Source organism: Vanessa atalanta, chromosome 20 (genome assembly GCF_905147765.1).
Source record: "Vanessa atalanta chromosome 20, ilVanAtal1.2, whole genome shotgun sequence".
Taxonomy (NCBI): Eukaryota; Metazoa; Arthropoda; class Insecta; order Lepidoptera; family Nymphalidae; genus Vanessa; species Vanessa atalanta.
In genome coordinates this window covers 8954429-8964741 of record NC_061890.1, presented here as the reverse complement: position 1 = coordinate 8964741, position 10313 = coordinate 8954429, and the positions used below count along the sequence as shown (strand labels likewise).

Sequence of the window (10313 nt, the reverse complement as noted above, 5' to 3'; positions counted from 1 at the left end):
ATGTTTTTTGGCAATTTCAACTTCAAGGGAACGACAGTTCGTTCGTACAAACTACACGTTCCAGGGAACGTGTAGTTTGAAGGATTTTTACTCGTACGAAGTCACGACACCTAGTACTAAATAACTTTATCAATACCGAGGATAAATTAATCTGTAATAAATCTAAACGTAAATGAATACTTTAATCCTGAACGCTAATCTCTAACAGACTAAGACAACCCCCCCCCCCCCCCCCCAAACATTAAAACGCAGCTCAAAACTAGTATACAATCCAAGTACAACCAAACAGAAATACCAAATAAACAAATTAAATTAACATTTAAATTGCTAGCTTCATCACACGACAGTACACGTAATGCAAAAAGCGTGGGCGTTTGTGTCGATGGTTTTCGATATATGCCCCATTGAATTACGATGCTTTGACATTAACAGATGCGCTCAGACATACCGAATGCATATACACAAACACGAGACATTGATTACACTTTGAGATAAACCGATTTATAACCCGTAGCTGTGCTAATCGGAAACGTTGATACTTTGAAAGTATGGGACAGTTTGATAATGAATCAACTAGATATTCTCTTTATTAGATGTAACTATTTATCCTGATTTTCCTTGATTTTTATTAGGGTTACCATGAGGTATTTTTAGTGACGTAATGTGACCACACTTCTTGCTTTGTGAATGGGATAGTCCCAGATTTAAGCTAGGTGTCCATTATCTTCGAACAACCTGAAACTGTGCCGCTATTAAATACAAATTTTAATTTTAATTTATATTAATATATAGTGCAAAATGGTTAGAAAAAAATAAATATATATCCCGCTGAGTTTCTTTCGCCGGTTCTTCTCAGGTCCGAGGTGCTAAATTCCGAACCGGTGGTAGATTTTTGACAATCAATAAGCAAGTGTAAACACTTCTATTTTAATTATAAACGATATCGCTCCGGCCACGTGTTCTACTGTACCATCTCGATTCATTTATATATTTACCCGAAGTTATTTCCAGACTGTGATGACGTTATTCATAAATCAATCAAGTCCACCGCAACTTTGCAATGTGAACGAATTCGATAAAACAGTTTAATTTAATCTATGAGCGGAATTCAGGAATTTATTCCATTTCAACCCATCCAGAATAATAGCTTTCAAAAATATTTACGAACTAGCTTCCGACCACGGCTTAACCGCGTGTGCGGGGAGTGGAGGAGGACGCGGATATTTCAGGTGTTAGATACATTTTCCAGGATAAAAGTAACCTGTGTACTGTTCCAGACTAAAATCTATATCTGTGTTAAATTTCATTCAAATCCGTTCAGCCGTTCGGGCGTAATCGAGTAACACATACACATCCATCCAAAATTTCGTTTTTATAGTATTAGTAAGATTACGGAAGAAATTGTCAATGTGTTCAACGACTGAGAAGGTATCTCGTATTAAATATATATCATAAATTAGCTTATTAAATGGCAGAATCATAACATAGAAATAAAACGCATTGGTATATTTTCTATACATTATATTTATTTATAGCAACACTCGGCATAGTTGCCCTGCCTGTGTATATACCAATTACCGATATTGATTTTTTCATATAGAAGTCGATTTGCTGTAGCGCCATTTAGGCACAGATAACTAATATTAAAACACTTACTATCCATCTTGTTGTAACATCCATCTTCTTGAAAGAAACCATAATATTTGTACCAACTGTCATAGTCAAGCAATGTAGTTTATTTATCTCAAATTCACACACGAAGACGCGCCCTTCCTCGTTAAAATATTATCGCTTTGCATTAGTATGAGTGAGCGACGATTGTGCTTACAATATATCTTATTGTGCGTAAGTACTAAAAGTTAAGACCTATAACAACATCAAAATTATATATATGAGGTTTATAGAGTGAATTCTTAATTCAAAATTCGAATTATATATTCGTAATGGTGACCTAAAAAACGTGATCATAGACAGAAAAAAAACCATGATATTTCTTTCCAGATTGTTAGGAATAATGATCTCAAGCATTTTCAAATCCAATTAAGATAAGAAAGGAGAACACAATGAGATGAAAATCATTAAATGGTTAAATAGAGTCTTAATTGTCTCAACGTCGCGGTCAGATCAAAGTATTACCTAAAGTTTTTTCAAACTTTTGCAATTCGCAAATCACCACACACTAACCGTTCATAATAAAGATACTAATCAGGATTTTGGAAATGTCTAATTCCATCTAAATAAATTGGTAAAAGTTCATTTATAGCCTACATTTATAAATGTTTTACTGGACAAAAGCCTCTTCTTGGAGAGTTTGTGGCTCACACCACGATGCTCCAAAGTGCTCTAGTGGATACACATGTTGCAGAACTGTAAAACTTAATTCTTCTCTTCTCAAAATCTTGCAGGGTTCCTCTCGATGCTCTTCACTGCACATAAAAGTTAGTCATACTTGTTTATTGAACACGTCATCTTTGCTCTTAAAATAATTATTTGCAAATAAAAAAAAAACTTTTATATAAAGACAGCAATGGGATAAGTTTCCGCCGTTGAATCGAATATTTTTAATTGATGGTAGAACTTCTTGCAAGCTCGTCTGGGTAGGTTACACACATTTATACATATCCGACCACTAAAAAAAAATTCTATTTAATGTCTATTTTGAATTTGATGGATGAGTCAGTTCCTAAGGTTGCGATTAGCGATGTACTTCTTACAGCGCCAATGTCCATGAACAGCGGTGACTACTTACCATCAGGCCAATTTGCCTGTTCTAATCATATTTAAAAAAAAAAAACCATGTCTCGAGACGATAAATAAACAAACTTGTTACCAAAGGACACAGGAGACTCACCACGAGACAAATATTATTTAAAAGTTTAATTAATTATTCATTAGCAATAATAATAGTCGATAACTAACTCCAATTAAAAACATTAGGCATCCCTACTAACTTATTCAATGTACTAGGCGTTTCCAAGTACTTGATATCGTCTGCGTTGGCCAATAAAGAATGTTAACTTATTTACCTCATCACCATAAATAACAAATATGATCACTTACAGAAAAGACGTCAACTTAATAAACGCAACAACCATTTGTTCCCGACTTCCCTCAAACTCTCAATTTTTACTTGGTGGTAGGGCTTTGTGCAAGCCCATCATCCACTCATCAGATATTCTACCCCCAAACAGCAGTACTCAGTATTTTTGTGTTTCGGTTTGAAGGGTGAGTGAGCCAGTGAGTTGGTGATGTAAGGAATGATTAATATTTCTTACAACGCCATTGTCTATGACATACATATGATGGTGGTGACCACTTACCATCAGGTCGCCCTTTTGCTCGCCCACCTACCGATATAATAAAAAAAAACTTTCGTTGTGGAAAATGTATTAGCTCACCCTTGGGGCCCCGACTCGTAAGTCATTACGCCGAACGCCATGATACTCTCTTATGCCATCAAGTTCTCCTCTCATTGTCTTTAATCCCTTTTATTCATTTTTACTATACGTTTTTTTATGTTGTAGATGGCCAACAAGCGGAAGCTTACTTGATGAAAAGTGACTACCACAGCCCATGGACATCTGCAATACCAGAGGTTTTAGACTTTCCTTGAAGGTTCCCAAGTCGCATCGGTTCGGAAACCGGCCAAAAGTACTTCCACAGAATGGTTGTAAGAGGCAGAAAATGCCTTAAAAATCGCACTGTTGTCAATTTTTGGAAATCTAAATGTACATCTAGGTACATGAACTTGTTTTTTTTTCATTTTAATTTAATAGGATGTACTTATTTATAATACTAACGAAACATTTAGTTTTTGAATGTACTATATGTTTTATAAATTGATTTTCTTAAACAATGAATAATTTTTAATATTCACATTTATTCTTAATGTAATAGACGGGAAAACGTATAACCTGATGGTGTGTAGTCATCACTGTTGGAGCTGTAAAAAATATTATCCATTCCCTACATCAATTGCCATATCAATTTGTGTAAAGACAATTAATTAATGATATTTCGTAGTAGGGGCTAATTAAGCCGGCGATAATTTGCGAATAATATACAGTTGTAAATCTCATTATTACAAATGATCATATAAGGAATAAACTTAACTATTAAAATGAAAGTGTAAATAAAGCGGACTTATCTTAAGAAGAGACTTAACTTTTCATTATTATTTATTTCTCAACGAGCGCGAGTCATATTTGCCACGCAATATTTATTAATCGGTGCATCTGCTTACATATTTATGTCATATACAAAATACATATATATATATATATATGGAAACAAATATGGAGTTCACACACTGTAAAGTTATTTAGCTCAATTAGTCTATCAATATAATGAATCCAAATGGAATGGTAGTGTTGACAGTTTATCAAATAGAGAGATTACTATCAGACTAATTCCAATCGTGTTATTTCGCCTTATAAATAAATAAATATTGGACAACATCACATACATTACTCTGATCCCAATGTAAGTAGCTAAAGCACTTGTGCTATGGAAAATCAGAAGTAACGACGGTACCACAAACACCCAGACCCAAGACAACATAGAAAACTAATGAACTTTTTCTACATCGACTCGGCCAAAGTCAAAGTCAAAAATCTTTATTCAATATAGAAGTGTTTATACTTGCTTATTGATAGTCAAAAATCTACCACCGGTTCGGAATTTAGCACCTCGGACCTGAAAAGAAAAGGCGAAAGAAACTCAGCGGGTTATATATATATTTTTTTTACCATCTTGCATGTACAATGATAATTATATTTTAGTTATTTGAAACAGGGAATCGAACCCGGGACGTCGGAGTGGTGTACCATGAAAACCGGTGTACACAACTCTACCACGGAGGTCGTAACAGGAGGTATATATAGTGAGACATTTTTCGATCGTTATACCAGTTAGGCTGTAAAAAAATATTCTAAATTTAAAATCCTATTCCTGTCGCGATGTCACTTATAAAATTTTAATATGTCTCCATTCATAATAAGGAGAAACCCTATCAGGATCAGGCCCTTAATTTACTTGAATTTAAATTATACATATTTCAGCGGACCGCGGTCACGTACAGATGTTTCCCGATAACATACACGGTAAGTTTATCGTGAGCTTAAGTTACTGTTAAGTTTACCGATTGGTAACGTACTATGTCAAAATATGCATAGTGACTTCAAGGCGAGCTGAAGACTTTGGGCTCGAAATCGGACCACGAATACATTTTCATTCGCTTCATTTGTGATGAAGAATATCATCGTAAAGAATACTGTCTGTCAAATTATATCTGACAAATGTGTATTCCAATATATTGGAGTATTATTAGTCGAAATATTCTCCAGAATCATTGTACTGATTGAATGCTAGGTATCATATTTATATAATTATAAAGTCGAACTCAAAAATCTTTACCTTTACCATTAGCAGCCCGTAAATGTCCCACTGCTGGGATAAAGGCCTCCTCTCCCTTTGAGGAGAAGGTTTGGAGCATATTCCACCACGCTGCTCCAATTCACCGCCGAGCACGAGATGAATTATAAACACAAATTAAGCACATGAAATTTCAGTGGTGCCTGCCTGGGTTTGAACCCGAAACCATCGGTTAAGATGCACGCGTTCTAACCACTGGGCTACCTCGGTATCTTATTCAATAGAAATCATTTCACTTGTTTATTGCGTTTCAAAGTCGATCATCATCCAATAACTGCATAAGACAATGATTTAACGATTAGGTCTTAAATAATTTATATGTCTTGATAGAGTGTTGCATTACAAATGAACTAAAACAAACGAACTGATTTTATTATCTTGGTGTGCGTAACAGCTACGCTATACGTCGTACTAGTTTCTTAGTATGCGTGTACTTAGTGGTAAACTGCTTGCCACATTTTTTTTACACATTCTCAGCTTTGACACTCCACCTAGAGACGTAAATAACATCAAAGGTTTAGGTACTTAAGACTTTATCCGAAATTTTATCTATAGAGCTATTATATAGATTCAGAAAATATTTAATAAGCTATATAAGTAGATCTTATTGTCTTTTATAACAAAATAATAAAATCTAGATGTATGAAAAATATGATAAATGAAATATAAAGCATAACTGGTCAAATAAGATATTTTTTTTAAAACGACGCTGCGTACAATAAATATTAATCTATAAAAAAAATCAACATACAGACGGACGGACTGTATGTATGTTTTAATATAAATGAATTTCAAATGACAATGAATCCATCGCAAATAATATCATAATTCTAAGTCCGATTGTAATATTATGGACGTAATAACACTATGTCTGTTGAACGTCATATAATAAAGTTCACTACCCTGTATCTTAATTTGTAAGGAGCGGTGCGAGGCTGTATAAATAATGTAAAAACAATGAAGAACACTGTGGGAGCGTGTGACCCAGCCTTTAGAATCTCTTGAACATGACGTTTCTCTAGATATAAATAAATTATTGCTTATAATATGATCAGCGTCTAATGGAACAAACGAACGTTCCAATAGATTTGACGGTTACAGCCAGTTCGATTGTTCGATTTTTGAAAAATCAAACACATTTGAATAAAGAAATAGATATACTTAAATAAAATTATTGTAAATAATAAGATCAGTGTATTTAATGAAACAAACGAACGTTCCAATTGATTTGACGGTTACGGTCAGTTCGAATTGTTCGATTTTTGAAAAAACACGAATGAATACTGAAAAAAGAATGACATTTGAATAAAGAAAATAATTTAATGGAACACAATGATCTATTTTTGTTAGTTTGATCATATATGTGTATAGTATGCCCGAATAGATCATTAAGAAAATACGAAAGGATACAAATATATTTTGTATTTTCTTTTTATAATGTAGATAGTTGGACGGATCACCCGATGGTAAATAGTCAACACCGCCCGTAGACTTTGACGCGATATTTTCAACCAACCTTCAAACTGGAACACAACAATCCTAAGAGTTAACTAATAATGTTTATTTTTAAATACTCCACGGTCATACTTACAATAAGTGGTAGAAATAAACGGGTTACAATTAATTCAACTATTATGTTAAATACGAAAACATAAACCAAGCCAAAATTATTAATAGTACATGTCGTGGGAATGGTACCACAAGTAAATTCAAAATGGCCCTCGTCGTCCCATCGCTCCTGCCAAAATCCAATGGTGTGAAGGTAGCAACAACTTGACGTGCACGCAACTTCACTCGTTAAATTGTGAATGTTGCCATCATAAATATTGCTGCATGGAAGTGGATTATACGATGATTGGGTGTATCTACCATCAATTAAAAATACCGCAAAAATAAATCAATTCAAATAAAACTTGTAATTTACGTAGATTACCGCCTGGAATATTTAATAATTATTAAGGAAAATACTGAACTTAAGTTTCACACTAAACATAAACCAGAATGGGGATTTAAGTTTAAGTGTATATTCCACTTCAGGTATAATCTCGATAATCACTTTTACCCTTTATAATACAATAAAAATTGTTACAGTATAAATATATTTATAAGGTAAATACTTCTCTAAATCTTTGTAACTCTACAGTCGTACATACAGCGGCGACTTTGACATTAACAGAAAAATCCAAAATCATAAAGCACAGGCAACCATGCCGTATCGGATTGCAATTGCTCCTTGAATGCTAAACATTCGCCATCTCTTTCGCACACTTCAACATTTCAAGGTAATCTAACCCCTGTATGTATCACCTAAAGTCTAAATTATCATGAAGCATTAACACGATCAAAGAATTATCGGCATATTCATAAAAGAGATGCATCTGCTTAAGCAAATATTGAATAACAAAAAAAATCACGATTCAATTGTGAATGTCGGTAATAATTATTAATTTAACAATAAAAATTATATACTCAGATTAAACATATTATAAAAGACACATCTAAAGCTTTTGCAAATAAAAAATCTACACACTGAAATACTTTTTTTATATAATAACAAAAAATCAACCTTCGACTAATTAATTCTCTGAACGAAAAAAAAAAAAAAAATTCAAATCTCTTCGACATTCTGATAAATAATAAAAAAAGAAATGTCCGCGATTTCAATCAACTAAATTGACATTGTTTTATATGAAGTTACCTTCGAGCTGAAAGCAAATATGCAACGCGACGCACGTTGCGCGAAGATATAATATCTCCTGATATGACGGCAGATACACAAGATAAAACGATGTTTATATCTGCGTCTAGAATAATTGTTTTATGTTTTATTTTTAAACGAGGAATGAATTCTATTTATAAAAATGTTTCGCTCATTGAAATAAAACTAGTTTTTTAACGGATTTAATCGCGTATATTAATTATTTTTAACATCCCGACGTTTCGATTAAATCCGTTAAAAAACTAGTTTTATTTCAATGTGTAATAATCGCGAAAATCTAAGACAACATTATGTTTTACTCAATTGTTTTTTCTTATAAAGTAAACTTGTTAACTTTACACAGATGAGCGAAAGCTCTCCTCGTGAGGTTCGGACCACGTCGCTCCAAAGTTGGTGGATAAGCATTTTGGAAGAATATTGTGTACATATGTACGTTTCCTCACGATGTTATCCTTCGTCACCAATTACATCGTGAATTAAAAACATAAAGCGCAAGAAAGCTCAGTGGTGCTTGTTAGGGGTTTTCGTTTTAAAGCCACGTGTGCTAGTAACTTTAGATCTTGTCTGTTCTTTCAATATACGTTACCAACCTTCAGATTTTTTTACATTAGCAGCCTGTAAATTTCCCACTGCTGGGCTAAGGCCCCCTCTACTTCTGAGCAGAATTTCGTTGAAATTAGACACATGCAGGTTTCCTCACGATGTTTTCTTTCACCGCCGCACACGACATGAATTATAAACACAAATTAAGCACAGAAATTTTAGTGGTGCTTGCCTGGGTTTGAACCCGACATCATCGGTTAAGACGCACGCGTCCTAACCACTGGGCCATCTCGGCTCGTTCACCCTTCAGATATAGCAAGCAAATGGGAATATTTGGGTCTTTCTTAGAAAGACTCATTTCCTCTTAAATTTTTCAAACTAATGAAAATCAAAATCGTATTCATACAGCCAGTTCCAATGTCCAATTATATATATATACAATAATTTGAAATCGGTGATATCTTCTAGATTTTTAAAAGGTATTTAGTATTGCTGTGTTTTAGTTTGAAGGATTAATAAGACAAGGCACACAACATCTTGGTTGCCAAGGTTGGTGGCACATTGGTGATATGACAAATGTTTAATATTTTTTACTGTACCAATGTCTATGTGATGAACATCCTTGAACCTTATTTTGTAATATTACAAAAATGTATTGACAAATTCAAAAGGTATTGTTAAAAGATGTTTAAACACAAAAATTATGATTGAATTTACTATATAGGCACCGGTGAGATTCGAACTCACGATCTCCTGTTTACTAGACAGGCGCTTTAACCAACTAAGCCACGGCGCCTGTGAGCTCTATCATGAAATAAGCAAAGGTTTTGAGTTGTTTATTCTGGAATAAAATTTTCAAGGATAAGTTGATTTATCTTTCAGGTTCAAATAAACTATATTTCTCACCACTGAGCTAAGCGTTTTAAGAAGTTTAATGTAAAGCTAAGTTAACATCGGATAAATATTTTATCCTGCAATGAAATTCTTAATACACAAGATAACATTAAATTTAGATTAATTAAATTTGTACATAGTTACTTTTTTCCTACCAATTGAATTATATAGTTATTTTAATTAAATACAATTAAAATCATTTTTGATTTGCATGAATATCAACAAATACTAATTAACTCAACTACTTCTAACAACAATTCGACAATTTTTTGTCATAACCTTGTAACAAAGTAAACTGTTGTTGTTAATGTTATTGTTGGACATATAATATTGTTGTTCAAATTATCGGTTGATGATTTGTTATGTGCAAAGGACGGCAACGCATTGAAATGAAAAACAAATTTGCATTTCTCGTATAGCCGAAATTGTAAATATCTTTTTTTTTTTTTAATATGCAGCCACCACATTATCGCTGTGAACCCAAAGCGAATGTAGAATTGACGAAAGCGTAACGATAGTGTAATTATAGTTAAGAATAAATATAATGTGACACCGGTGGTTACTAAAAGATAATATATTATACTCGTTAAAAGTGTGAATATAAGTGAACAGTGAATCGAGTGAGGTCAGACATATTTTTCTTAATTTTGCTAGAATATTGCAAAAGTCTGAAGCTTCCTTTATATATAGAGAAAAGGGGGATTGACAGCATTGAAATAGATGG

At 33.4% G+C, this 10313-nt stretch overlaps 1 non-coding gene across 1 annotated transcript; it reads right to left on the bottom strand.

Annotated features, from left to right (window-relative positions):
- Positions 1–9417: 9417 nt before the first annotated feature.
- On the bottom strand, positions 9418–9491 carry Trnat-agu. The gene has a single exon. It is a non-coding gene; the product is annotated as a tRNA-Thr (tRNA).
- Positions 9492–10313: the final 822 nt, after the last annotated feature.